Raw genomic sequence first — 13819 nt, 5'->3', positions numbered from 1 at the left:
ATTGTTCTTGATGTTTCAAGTTCCTGGCCAGGACAGATAGATTTATTCAGAAGAGAGTTTCTGATGAGAAAATCTTTTTAATCAAGAACTGGAATTAAAAGAGAACATAATATTCATAGCAAATGGAGTTTGACATAAACCATGACTCCAGCTTGAGTTGCGATTTTGTAACAGAGAGATTCTAGTGCATGGTAACATATGATTATAGGTTCATTTAAGGTAAACCTTATTCCTAATTGGGTGGCCATGGCATGCTATGCTAGGTGTTAACCATGGTCTATGAGGTTCATAAAATGATTTAGAGAAATCATTTATGGTAAGAAAGAGTTCTGATGATATTAAGAGTTGATATCATGTCTCATTGCCAATTAGTGATGAGCCTAGTAAGTTACACACATACACAAGTTATCACCTATTTAAATATGATTTAATTAATTAATTAAAGAGTTTAATTGATTAATTAAATAGGTTTGGTTTGCAATTAGATTGCAAAGTCCCTAGCATGACTTGAAACCAAATCTAGATTATTGGATGTATAATATAAGTTAAATTTATATTTAAAGTGTTTAAATATGAATTTAATTAATGAGAAATTAATTAATAGAGATTAATTAATTAATTTATATTTGATATAAATTAATTAGAAGAAGAAAATAATTATGTTGGGTTAAGAACTCAAAATAAAGACACAAGGGCATTTTGGTCATTTTACAGTGTGACACGTGGCACCATGAGATGGTGACACATGGCATAACACATAAGCTTGCCAAATATTTTTTTTAATCATGTAAGATGATTAAAATCAAGATTAAATATAGGTTTGACACTTGGCACAATGTGATTGGGTCACTTAAACCTAGAGCTAATCAAAGGGTGACATGTGGCAAGGGTTTAATGTGTTAACCTAGCTATTTAAGTGTTGTTATGAGAAAATAAAACACAACCAGCAGCCACACTCCTTTTTCACGGCACTTTGAGGGTTTTTATCTCTTCTTCTTCATCTCTTATCAATTCAAAGAGATTAGGCATCAATCTCTTGAATTAAGAACACTAGGAATTGTTTCTAGTGTCCTGTTTACATCTCTAATCTCTTAAAAGGCAGAACTTGAATTTCTAATTAATAGAAAAAGCTTTAGAAGCTATTCAAGGGCTGCCACAGGTGTTCTTGGTGTGGACAAGCTAGAGGGACAACATCTGGTGTCATAAAGATGAATCTCAAAGGCGCAGACACGCTGCAGTGCATCAAGAGGTTAGTGTAATCGTTCTTGATTTAATCTAGGGTTCTAAAATTAATCTGATTAATTTTAAAATCTTAAATGGAAAATACAGATCCAAAAACATATTAAAAGAGTTTTAATATGTTGTTTATCATTGAAATCAAATAGATAAAAATAAATCTTGCATGATGCATGTGACCCTAGTTGAAAATTTTTGAATTCAATGGTATAAACTTGTGTTTTTCACGCCTGCCTTCAATTGGTATCAGAGCCACTATATTTGCCATTTAGATTGATGTTTATATGATTTAATTGTGTGTTTGATCATGAGATCAAGAGTTTATTGCTGGTTGCAAAGTCAAAGTGGCGGCACAAATGATGAACAGCATGGTGTGCATGGTTGATGCATCACAATGGTGTGCAAAGGTAAATGGATGGTGAATGTCCAATTGTTGTATGATTTAAGATCCATTTTATGTTTGATTAAATTTTTTAATTAGAATTTTTATCACACAATTAAATTATGATTCAAATCAGAATTTTAAAAATTGTTTGAATGTGATTCAAATCTGAATTTTAAAAGTTGTTTGAATGTGATTCAAATCTGAATTTTTAAAGTGGTTTGAATCATATTTAAATTGATTTTTTAAAATTGATTGAATAAAATTCAGATCTGATTTTTTAAAAAATATTTGAATGTTATTCAAATCTGATTTTTTAAAAAATGTTTGAATGTGATTCAAATCTGAATTTTTAAAGTTGTTTGAATGTGATTCAAATCTGAATTTTTAAATTTGTTTGAATGAGATTCAAATCTGAATTTTTAAATTTATTTGAATCATATTCAAATCTGAATTTTTAAGTTGAATATGAGATATTCAATTTAATTTAAGTATGTATGTTTTATTTAATTGTTAAATAGTGATATGCATGATGGATGATCATGGACTATAAAAGACCAATGTGATTGGATTTATTTCTTTTATGTTTCTTTGGGATTGTAAATTAATTAATTTATTTTAATTTATTTTGGGCATGTATTATTAAGTTTGTAATAATTTTTGGGTTGTAATTTCATTTATTTAAGTTCTTGTAAATTCGCTTGGTATGCCAAGGATTACTATGTAATATTGGATTGCAAGAAGTTCAAGGAGGTCAAGAGCATTGGTGGGACCAGTGGGAGGAATTCAAGATCAAGTGTTGATTATGTACTCCTTCAGCAACTCTTGTAAAATGAATGAATGAAATGCACCTAGGAATGCCCTGATTCAATTCTTGGTGGCTCAATTGAATCCCTTAGAAAGTCCATGATCATACCATATTTATCGCTTTTCCTTGTATGCTTGAGATGTATGGGATTGTATGCAATTATATGATATATGCATGCTAAATGGATAATGTGCAAAGTGAGACCTTAATAGTAAATAGAATGACCATAAAATCTTCCAAACAAATGATTAAGTTGGAAATGCTATAATTAAAGTAATTATAACATAGGCCCTCCATTGGGGCAATTATTTTAAGAAATTTAAAATAGTTGCATAAGATGCACTTTATTTAAGAGATTTTCTTAAGAATAATTGTTAAGCATGAGATGTTGTAAATATGTAAATAGTTTAGTGGCTAATATTGGATGTACTGAGGACATTAAAATTATTTGCATAATTATCGCTCAATGGGATCAACTTAACTAATGCAAGATAAGTCAATAATGGATGTACCGAGATTTTGAGCATTAGGGGCTAGGTAAAGGATTGAAGCTCACATGAGATGTGATGTGCAAGGAGTTTCTCTATTATAGTTTATTGTTATTCCAATAATGGATGTACCGAGGATGATCAATAGAATTATAAGAATTCAATCACCCACTAGAAATCCATCCAACTAGGATTTCCGTTTTCTACTTTGGAAGTGTAGGATTCGCTAAGTTAGTGGGAGGACCAATTTGATTAAAAGACCATAATCATTTTGGTTAATTACATGATACATTTACTAATTAATCTGGTTATTTTCTGCAGTTAATTTTCTGATAAAAATGAGCACAAAACAACCACCACCATCCAATATCCTTGCAAGCATACTTGATCACAATAGGTTGACAGGACCTAATCTGTCAGTTTGGCTAAGAAATTTGAAACTTGTCCGGAACCTTGAACATATAGGATATATTCTAGATTCAAATGTTCCTGGTCCCTTACCTCCAGAGGCCACACAAGAGGAACATGAAACTTTGGACAAGTGGAAGGAGCATGATATGAGAGCTAAGTGTTACATGCTTGCTTCCATGAGTAATGAGTTACAGAAGCAACATGAGAACATGCAGAGTGCGAGTGAGATCCTCCTTTACCTACAAGAGTTGTATGGTGAGCACAGCAGGAATGCTAGGTATGAGATATCTAGGCAGCTGTTCCGCATGAGGATGTCTGAGGGATAGAATGTTAGGGATCATGTCCACAAGATGATTCGGCTGATTGAGCAGTTGGAATATCTTGACTTCAACATGGATTTCCAACTACAGACGGATTTGATCCTTCAGTCCCTTCCTAGGTCTTTTGGGAAATTTTGTGACAAATTTCCATATGACTCAACAGGAATGCACCTTAACTGGTTTACTCAACATGCTGGTTATTGCCCAAAAGAATATGCCAGGCAATAAAGGAAAAGAGGTAGCTTTGGTTGCATCTTCTTCTGCTGGAAAGTCCAACAAGAAGAAGGGCAATAAGAAAAAGAAACCTCAGATTCCTGGCCCTTCTAAGAAAATAGCTAAACAGAAAAGGAAGACTAAAGCTGATGAAGGCAAAGGAAAGTGTCTCCACTGCCAATAGGGAAGTGTTTCCATTGCCAATAAGAAAGTGTTTCCATTACCAGTAAGAAAGTGTTTCCACTGGCCAGAGTATAGCAATCTAAATGAATGCAATGCCATGGTGAAAACCAACTCAAGTTCAAAATATATTTGGCACTTAAGGTTATGTCATGTTACAGAAGATAGGATTGCAAAACTGGAGAAAATGGGGATTGTATCCTCATTGGGCTCTGAGCCTACTCCAACTTGTGAATCTTGCCTTCAGTGCAAAATGACTAGATCACCCTTTGTTGGACAAGGGCTAAGAGCTGAAAATATTTTGGAGCTAATACATAGTGATGTATGTGGTCCATTTAAAGAAATGGCTAGAGGGGGTTTTCATTATTTTATTACCTTTACTGATGATAAATCAAGGTTTGGGTATTTGTATTTGATGAAATATAAACATGAATCTTTTGAAAAGTTCAAAGAATTTAAATCTGAAGTAGAAAATCAAACAGGAAAGAGTATTAAAGCTCTTCGATCGATCGTGGAGGTGAATATTTGAGTCTTGAATTTGATGAATACTTGAGAGAGCATGGCATTGTTTTCACCGACTCCTCCAGAACACCACAATGAATGGTGTATCTGAAGGAGAAATCGTACTTATTAGATATGTTACTTAGTATGATGAGCTATACTGATATGCCAATCTCCTTTTGGGGATTTGCATTAGAATCAGCTTTCTATATTCTGAATAGGATTCCATCAAAATCAGTTTCTTCCACACCATATGAGATATGGCATGGAAGAAAACCAAGTCTTAAGCATGTTAAGATTTGGGGTTGTCCAGCTTATATCAAAAAGCTGAACACTGATAAATTGGAGACCAGATCAGAAAAGGGTCGATTTGTTGGATATCCAAAAGATAGTTTTGGATATTATTTTTATTTGCTTACTTCACAAAAGGTTGTGATAAGTAGAGATGCCACATTTCTTGAACAAATAGTTTGTTCAAGAAGGAGGCAAAGGAAGGCAAATAGAGATAGAAATGCAGAATTCAGACCAACCAACATATCAGATCGATATAGATTCATCTAGTCAACCTATACCCGATGATGAAACAACTACAGCTGTACCTCATAGAACAACTAGGGTATCTCACCCACTGAGATATGGTTTTCTTCATGAAGAAGAACATGAGTTGTCTACTCATGAAGAAGTAGATCATGGAGATGATCCACTTACCTATGAAGAAGCTATATCAGATATAGACTCTTCAAAATGGATTGATGCTATGAAATCCGAGATTGATTCCATGTTTAAGAATCAAGTTTGGGATCTTGTTGACCCACCAAGGTATTATACCTATAGGGAACAAATGGGTTTTCAAGAAGAAAATTGGTTCGATGGAAAGGTAGAGACCTATAAGGCAAGGCTAGTAGCGAAAGGGTTTCGCCAAAGGCAAGGAATCGACTATGAGGAGACTTTCTCTTTGTTGCCATGCTTAAATCAATTAGGATTTTATTAGCAATAGTGCATACTATGATTATGAGATTTGGCGATGGATGTCAAAATGCTTTTCTCAATGGATACATTGAAGAAAACATTTTCATGGAACAACCTAGGGATTAGAATCCCAAGATGGTTCCAAGGTATGCAAGCTAAAGCGATTCATTTATGGGTTGAAACAAGCTTCGAGGAGTTGGAACATCCGCTTTGATGAAGCCATTAAATCCTTTGGTTTTATCAAAAATGAGGATGAGCCATGTGTATATAAGAAGGTTAGTGACAAAGGCTATCACTTTCCTTGTCTTATATGTGGATGACATCGTTGATGGGTAATGACACGGGTATGTTGACGACTATAAAGGTATGGTTGTCAAATACATTCTCCATGAAAACTTAGGGAGGCAACCTATATTCTTGGGATTCGCATCTATAGAGATAGAGCTAAAAGAATAATTGGTTTATCCCAAAGTCTATACTTGGAAAAGGTGTTAAAGAGGTTTAACATGCTTGATTCCAAGAGAGGATTGTTACAGTGAGACATGGTATCCATCTTTCTAAAGAGATGTCTCCAAAGACACCAAGAAAGAGATAAGATGGCCAGATTCCATATGCTTCACTATTGGAAGTTTAATGTATGCAATGTTGTGTACTAGGCCTGATATCGCATATGCTATTAGTTTGACTAGCGGTATCAATCCAATCTAGGTTTGGAACATCGATAGTCACAAGAATATCCTTAAGTACTTGAGAAGAACTAAGGATTTATTCTTGATTTATGGAGGTGGAGACTTGCAATTGGATGGTTATACCGATTCGATTTCCAATCGGATATCGATGATAGAAAGTCTACCTCTGGATATGTGTTCATTTGTAATGGAGGTGCGATCGGTTGGAAGAGTTCCAACAGAGCGATCAGATTCCACTACAGAGGTCGAGTATATTCTTTGCATCGAGATCGCAAAGGAAGTTGTTTGGATAAAGAAGTTCGTGATGTAACTTATAGTAGTTCCTTCCATTGAGTCGTTAGCCCACTACATCGCGACAACAATGGAGCGATACTGAGCTAAGGAACTAAGGTCTCACCCAAAATCCAAACACATAGAAAGGCACTATCACATTATCAGAGATATAGTTGGGCAAGGCGATTTAGCCATGCAGAAAATAGCATAAGCTGAAAATCCAGCTGATCCATTCACTAAGCCTATGTCACAAGCTCAGTTAGACTGACATCTTGAGAAGATGGGTCTAAGGTATTGTAATGAATGGCTTTAGTGCTAGTGGGAGATTGTTAGTAGTATGCCCTAGAGCATATCATTTAGTATGTATCTTGTACATATTTTATTAATAAATGGCATTTCCACTTTTCTATTTATATAATATATTTATGTGTAATAGAAAAGATCCATTGATATTTTGTTAGAAATATTATTCTTAAGTTGTTAAGAATATGAGTGACAATATTTCTAGCACAAAGTGTCATAAATAGGTTCACAATCGAGGATACTTCATAATAAGGACATGACTTATCCAGAAAGATTGTATTCATGTTTGTTCCCAAGTTATTTATATGAGATATAAATAAGATGGAATGGTGAGTCTCATGCCATGTGACAAACATGATAGGCACTTATAAATGATAAGTAGGCCGAACCAGTGACACTTATGACAAGCACATGGAGTTTACTCTTGTCAATGTTTTGTCATAAATCATATCGGTGCATATAATCTTTAGACCTGAGATAGCACAGTTATCCTCTATATAGGTAGTTTGAGTTTGATACTGCTTTCATACTTGTACTGTGTATGGGTATATGGGCATGTGTTGGCACCTACTAGTTATATATGGAGATAGGTGTTGATCAAGATGGAATCTGTTCCTCTAAGTAAATAGAGATAAAATCCTATGTTCATTTAATTGTTCTTGATGTTTCAAGTTCTGCCAGACAGATAGATTTATTCGTAAAAGAGTTTCGATGAGAAAATCTTTTAATCAAGAACTGGAATTAAAAGAGAACATAATATTCATAGCAAATGGAGTTTGACATAAGCCATGACTCCAGCTTGAGTTGGGATTTTGTAACAGAGAGATTCTAGTGCATGGTAACATATGATTATAGATTCATTTAAGGTAAACCTTATTCCTAATTGGGTGGCCATGGCATGCTATGCTAGGTGTTAACCATGGTCTATGAGGTTCATAAAATGATTTAGAGAAATCATTTATGGTAAGAAAGAGTTCTGATGATATTAAGAGTTGATATCATGTCTCATTGCCAATTAGTGATGAGCCTAGTAAGTCACACACATACACAAGTTATCACCTATTTAAATATGATTTAATTAATTAATTAAAGAGTTTAATTGATTAATTAAATATGTTTGGTTTGCAATTAGATTGCAAAGTCCCTAGCATGACTTGAAACCAAATCTAGATTATTGGATGTATAATATAAGTTAAATTTATATTTAAAGTGTTTAAATATGAATTTAATTAATGAGAAATTAATTAATAGAGATTAATTAATTAATTTATATTTGATATAAATTAATTAGAAGAAGAAAATAATTATTTTGGGTTAAGAACTCAAAATAAAGACACAAGGGCATTTTGGTCATTTTACAGTGTGACACGTGGCACCATGAGATGGTGACACATGGCATAACACATAAGCTTGCCAAATATTTTTTTAATCATGTAAGATGATTAAAATCAAGATTAAATATAGGTTTGACACTTGGCACAATGTGATTGGGTCACTTAAACCTAGAGCTAATCAAAGGGTGACATGTGGCAAGGGTTTAATGTGTTAACCTAGCTATTTAAGTGTTGTTATGAGAAAATAAAACACAACCAGCAGCCACACTCCTTTGTCATGCCACTTTGAGGGTTTTTATCTCTTCTTCTTCATCTCTTATCAATTCAAAGAGATTAGCCATCAATCTCTTGAATTAAGAACACTAGAAATTGTTTCTAGTGTCCTGTTTACATCTCTAATCTCTTAAAAGGCAGAACTTGAATTTCTAATTAATAGAAAAAGCTTTAGAAGCTATTCAAGGGCTGCCATAGGTGTTCTTGGTGTGGACAAGCTAGAGGGACAACATCCGGTGTCCTGAAAACGAATCTCAAAGGCGCAGACACGCTGCAGTGCATCAAGAGGTTAGTGTAATCATTCTTGATTTAATCTAGGGTTCTAAAATTAATCTGATTAATTTTAAAATCTTAAATGGCAAATACAGATCCAAAAACATATTAAAAGAGTTTTAATATGTTGTTTATCATTGAAATCAAATAGATAAAAATAAATCTTGCATGATGCATGTGACCCTAGGTGAAAATTTTTGAATTCAATGGTATAAACTTGTGTTTTTCACGCTTCCGTTCCTTCAGCTATGTCCCGGTGAAATGACTGTAAAGTGCTGGAAGGTAACGTTTTCGCTCCCCATAACATTGACATGGAAATTCTTGCTGTCCAGGGAAGTTACGTCTCGAACTATGCTATTGGTGACGAAATCGAACCTTAAACTCTGATATATTTTTTTTGGAACAAGTACATAAAGAAAATATTATCAGTAATATTACCATAGATAGGGTTGCAGAAAAGTGAAGATATGCGAGAGAGCATTCAATTGTGCTTACAATTGGAAGTGACTTGCATTTTGGGTTTTGGCCACAGTTATTTTGCTTCCAAGCAATTTCTCCTCGCCCATCGAATGTCCCACCGCCGGATATTGTTAATCGATCGATGTAGGCAAAGGTAATCCAACTAGCCTTATTGTGCGCGTTAGGGCTTGTTGGCGCTATAAAGGTTCCTTGAACTTCAAGATGCATGGCACCCTTGCATGGACCTTTTAAATCCACCACGCCTAGTAAATATGTCCCTTTTGGTATCATAATTTTGCTAGAACCCACTGCTGCGCACGCCTCTTTCCATGCACTCAATAGAGCCTGAAATGGAAAAGGGGAATGAAACTTTTTACAGTAACAATCTAGGAAATATCATCATGATATCAAGAGTCGAATTTATTTGCATACCTTACTAGTATCTGACCTCGCGTCCGCTCTGGCACCATATTTTCGCACATCAAAAGTATTGGACTGAGCTCCACTCCCATCGAAAAAGAATAACACCAAAGATATTACGTATACATGTATCTTTGAACCCATCTTCTTTATTAATGTGCTTCCTATCCCTTGCTAGTTCTTGCTTAGATTGTGTCAGAAATGTGAATGCATTACTCTTCCACTGTAAGGCCCTTTTATACGTTGAGTAGCTAGATTAATTTAGCCAAGGTTTGTTACAGGCTGTAGCAATTTCATGCATCATTTATTCTGTTTTCCTTTCTTGTTTTAAATTAAAATTTTTAATTGGCAAAAGCCTACCTACCTATGCTAGTTTACAACCGATAATTGTCCCACAACTTATTCACTTCTCTCCAAACCTATTATTTTGGATATAAAATTCTTTATAAGTTCTAACAAATTTTTCATACTTTCTAACTGTAGTTATATTTGATGTTGCAACGAGCCAAAGGGATCCCTTCACCTTTAATTTACTTTTCCTATATGTACGCATACTCTTTTAAACCTTACCTCTTCAGTAGTCTCGTAATATTCGACTGGCCCAGCTATTACTCTTACATTTTTTTTTTTTATCTCTCTCGTGCCTTGCACTATTTTAGGGTATAATATAACGGAATGAATAATCGGGGAGATTATGCAAAACCAGCAAAAATTATATGCCCATTTTATCCTATTGGTTTCACCCTTGCATTTTATTTTATATTTTAAGCATCTTGCAGCAGTATATTTACACCTCAATAAACAAGGAAAATGAAAGTGAAAAAAAAAAATCTAAAATCACAGGGAAAGTGGCAGAATGAAAAGGAAGAATTAAAAAAATAATAATAAATTGAAGTGCGCGCCCGAGTCCATCTAATCTTTTGTCAGCTCTTTTCCCATCCTTGTGCAAAACTTTTATTTTCGCTATATTTCCTATTTTTGTTTTGATAACTTATCTTTATTAATGCTTGCAAATGAATTTATTTCAACGGGATTAAATATATTCCTTACAAAAAAGGAATTTACAACAATAGTTTCCCTTAATTCAATGTGACCAAAAACATTTTATTCACAAAAGTGCCCCTACTAAAATTTGATGCTCAATAATACTTGTCCACACAACCATTTAGACATATATGCTTAAATTTACGAATTTATAAAACGTCATTATGAAATATTTAAACCTCGAAACAAATTAAATGAAGCTGATAAATATTAAAGCCAATAATTAAACTAAAAACATATAGCCTTTTAAATCGAGAGAAAAATATAACACGATCAAAATAATTTAGTTAGTCAATCAATAAATGAATAAAATTTTCGGGTTGTTGCATAGTCGATCTGCTAGGCCATGCAACAGAACCTGCACAGTGTCCTGAACTACGTTTCACGAAGCCTGGGTTTATAGCAGTAATGATAAAACATCATTGTATGTACATGGACGCGCTATTTTATTCTTTGAAACTGATGTCCATATGGTAGCCAAAAGAAACTGGGCTTCTATACAAAAAACTGGGCTCTTATACATTCACTGTAGAAATTTTCATTTTATTTTTCCTTTTAATCATTATAAGAGGTAATGGAAATCAATAAGTAAGGAAACAAATCATGCAAAAAAAGTAAAGGCGAAAAATTAGCAGATTGGCTATCCATGATAAACTGAAAATAGAAAAGCTGGCATTCTGCATTATAACAAATGAGGCATCTCATACTTTACAAAGAAACAAGGACGTAATGAGTGCATTCACATCCAGGTGGAATTGATTGTCCTATAAGTCTAGGTTTAACAATTGCACACAGGGATTCTATGGGTCCGTCGGTTCCAATGTACTTGAGGTTCATGTTAGCAAGCTCAACCTTCTCACACGGGACGATGCTACTACAGTTAAGTCGAATGGCTATGGGTGTTGTTGAAGAGCCCTGAATATTCTTGAAGCTAACGCTATCGATCTTTACATTGGATGGAATCTGGGAAGGTGAAAAGAAAGGCAAGATTTTAATCAATTCTTAATGTTTGTGTGTGAGTGTGCGTGCTGATGAAATATCCAGCATCACATGACCATGTGATATATTTTAAGAGGAATTTCTTCCCCTTTCTTTTTCAAGTTACCTTTGGATTGCATTGATTCCATGGGAAATACACTTGAACAATGAGGATAGGATTGCTGACATTTTTCATGATAATGTCTTTGAAATGCATATCAGATGCAATGCCACCATGTAATGCAGGCCAAGTCTTAATTCTCACACCATTATCGGTGTCATAGATTGTGCAATTCCTTACAAAAATTCCAACCACAGGGTCTTCCTTCTCGTACTTCCCTAAACTTCCTAAATAATGCCATGGCCCTGCCCGCATCTTACTTTCGTGATTCATATTTGTTGGCTCCCATCTCCAATTAAGATGCAATCATCACCGGTGATAATGTCTGAATCAATGATATTGATCCTCTTTGATCGTCCAATGTGAATTCCATCTGTGTTAATGCTATGTCCCGGTGCAATGACTGTAAAGTGATGGAAGGTAACGTTTTCGCTCCCCATAACATTGACATGGAAATTCTTGCTGTCCAAGGAAGTTACGTCTCGAACTATGCTATTGGTGACGAAATCGAACCTTAAACTCTGATATATATTTTTTGGAACAAGTACATGAAGAAATTATTATCAGTAATATTACCATAGATAGGGTTGCAGAAAAGTGAAGATATGCGAGAGAGCATTCAATTGTGCTTACAATTGGAAGTGATTTGCATTTTGGTTTTTGGCCACAGTTATTTTGCTTCCAAGCAATTTCTCCTCGTCCATCGAATGTCCCACCACCGGATAATGTTAATCGATCGATGTAGGCAAAGGTAATCCAACTAGCCTTTTTGTGCGCGTTAGGGCTTATTGGCGCTATAAAGGTTCCTTGAACTTCAAGATGCATGGCACCCTTGCATGGACCTTTTAAATCCACTACGCCTAGTAAATATGTCCCTTTTGGTATCATAATTTTGCTAGAACCCACTGCTGCGCAAGCCTCTTTCCACGCACTCCATAGAGCCTGAAATGGAAAAGAGGAATGAAACTTTTTACAGTAACAATCTAGGAAATATCATCATGATATCAAAAGTCGAATTTATTTGCATACCTTACTAGTATCTGACCTCGCGTCCGCTCTGGCACCATATTTTCGCACATTAAAAGTATTGGACTGAGCTCCACTCGCATCAAAAAAGAATAACACCAAAGATATTACGTATACATGTATCTTTAAACCCATCTTCTTTATTAATGTGCTTCCTATCCCTTGCTAGTTCTTGCTTAGATTGTGTCGGAAATGTGAATGCATTACTCTTCCACTGTAAGGCCCTTTTATACGTTGAGTAGCTAGATTAATTTAGCCAAGGTTTATTACAGGCTGTAGCATTTTCATGCGTCATTTATTCTGTTTTCCTTTCTTGTTTTAAATTAAAAGTTTTAATTGGCAAAAGCCTACCTACCTATGCTAGTTTACAATCGATAATTGCCCCACAACTTATTCACTTCTCTCCAAACCTATTATTTTGGATATAAAATTCTTTATAAGTTCTAACAAATTTTTCATACTTTCAAACTGTAGTTATATTTGATGTTGCAACGACCCAAAGGGATCCCTTCACCTTTAATTTACTTTTCCTATATGTACACATACTCTTTTAAACCTTACCTCTTCAGTAGTCTCGTAATATTCGACTAGCCCAGCTATTACTCTTACATTTTTTTTTTATCTCTCTCTTACCTTGCACTATTTTAGGGTATAATATAACGGAATGAATAATCGGGGAGATTATGCAAAACCAGCAAAAATTATATGCCCATTTTATCCTATTGGTTTCACCCTTGCATTTTATTTTATTTTATTTTATATTTTAAGTATCTTGCAGCAGTATATTTGCAACCCAATAAACAAGGAAAATGAAAGTGAAGAAAAAAAAAATTCTAAAATCGCAGGGAGAGTGGCAGAATGAAAAGGAAGAATTGAAAAAAAAAATAATAAATTGAAGTGCGCGCCCGAGTCCATCTAAACTTTTGTCATCTCTTTTCCCATCCTTGTGCAAAACTTTTATTTTCGCTATATTTCCTATTTTTGTTTTGATAACTTATCTTTATTAATACTTGCAGATGAATTTATTTCAACGGGATTAAATATATTCCTTACAAAAAAGGAATTTACAACAAAAGTTTCCCTTAATTCAATGTGACCGAAAACATTTTATTCATAAA

At 34.4% G+C, this 13819-nt stretch overlaps 2 pseudogenes; both read right to left on the bottom strand.

The window, feature by feature from the left end:
- The window catches only part of LOC131169011 (exopolygalacturonase-like), a 32900-nt pseudogene extending 23224 nt beyond the window's left edge, over window positions 1–9676 (bottom strand).
- Window positions 9677–11284: 1608 nt separating this feature from the next.
- On the bottom strand, window positions 11285–12836 carry LOC131172147 (exopolygalacturonase-like; annotated as a pseudogene).
- Window positions 12837–13819: the final 983 nt, after the last annotated feature.

This window comes from Hevea brasiliensis, chromosome 13 (assembly GCF_030052815.1).
Source record: "Hevea brasiliensis isolate MT/VB/25A 57/8 chromosome 13, ASM3005281v1, whole genome shotgun sequence".
NCBI classification, from domain to species: Eukaryota; Viridiplantae; Streptophyta; class Magnoliopsida; order Malpighiales; family Euphorbiaceae; genus Hevea; species Hevea brasiliensis.
The sequence above is the reverse complement of the archived record's forward strand: the minus strand, read 5'-3'. Positions and strand labels throughout refer to the sequence as shown.